The 1038-nt window shown below is 44.0% G+C and overlaps 1 protein-coding gene across 1 annotated transcript in view; it reads left to right on the top strand.

The window, feature by feature from the left end:
• The first annotated feature begins 462 nt into the window (after positions 1–462).
• Positions 463–1038, top strand: part of LOC100943882 (GTPase IMAP family member 4-like) — a 4840-nt gene continuing 4264 nt past the window's right edge. The window contains exon 1 of the mRNA XM_003792090.3: positions 463–499. The gene's annotated coding sequence lies outside the window, so the exon portion shown is untranslated. The remainder of the gene's footprint in view (positions 500–1038) is intronic.

The following is a 1038-nucleotide window of genomic DNA, read 5'->3' as shown; positions in this document are numbered from 1 at the left end:
AGGTGCCAGGAGCAAATGTAAGCTGGGAGGGGAGTCTTGTGGCCTAGGGCCCATGGGTAATTCAGAATAGCTGGCATCTCTCAGGTTCTGACCCAGAAGTTCCTTCTCTAATATCACAGCATGATCCATGTTTCTTCTCTCACTGCAGAATTTTTGTGAACTTTGATGTGGTAGCCACAAGGTACAGGTAGTTATTTAACTTTAACTTCAAATAAATTCAAATAAAATTAAATTAAAAATTCAGTGCTACAATCACACTTATCAAGTGCTCAAGTGCTCAAAAGCCATGGGTGGCTGCTGGTCTCCACATTGGGTAGCACTGAGCAATTTCAGCCCTCCAGGAAGTTCTGTTTGTGTTACTGAATGACAAGGAGGGCAGGTCCCCTGCACAAACCAGTTTAAAGAGCTCCTCCCCTCACTTCCTCTCTGCTTCTTTTTCTCAGTATCCTGCTGCATTGCCAACAAAATCAGAGAAGGGTGCAGGACCCAGATCTTTCAGGTAAGGGAAAAAGGGTACATGAGTTTGTGTGGGGGGTGGTGATTTGGATGGAAGGGGCCTCTCCTCTGAGTGTGTACCCTAAACCTCCCGGCAAACTTGTTCTCAGAATAGATTTCTTCCTATTTTCTATTTTCTGTTGCTGAATTCTGTTTTGAAGAATGAAGCCTACAAATTAGTATCTCTTCTAGTTGCTGCTGCTAAAGAGGATACTTGTTTTACAAGTAAATGAGTCCTTTCATTGATTGCAAAATGTATAAGTATACTTTCATCCTTTCAGGAATAAATTTGGGTGAAGAAACAGAATTAGTGCTGGGGAGCCGGTTGGGAAAAGAGTATTGGGCTATGTAGGGGTCTTAGCTTAGCCTGTAGCCCCCCAAAGCCTGCACGTAGATCAGGACTGGAGGGTTTGTGGTCTGAGGTTTTTTGTTTTTTTTTTTTTTTTTTGTTTTTTGCCAGGGCTGGGTTTGAACCCACCACCTCTGGCATATGGGGCTGGTGCCCTACTCCTTGAGTCACAGGTGCTGCCCTTGATCTGAGGT

Source organism: Otolemur garnettii, unplaced genomic scaffold, assembly GCF_000181295.1.
Source record: "Otolemur garnettii isolate 467f Iridium unplaced genomic scaffold, OtoGar3 scaffold00053, whole genome shotgun sequence".
Classification (NCBI taxonomy): domain Eukaryota; kingdom Metazoa; phylum Chordata; class Mammalia; order Primates; family Galagidae; genus Otolemur; species Otolemur garnettii.
Note: the sequence above shows the minus strand (reverse complement) of the source record. Positions and strands in the feature narration are given on the sequence as shown.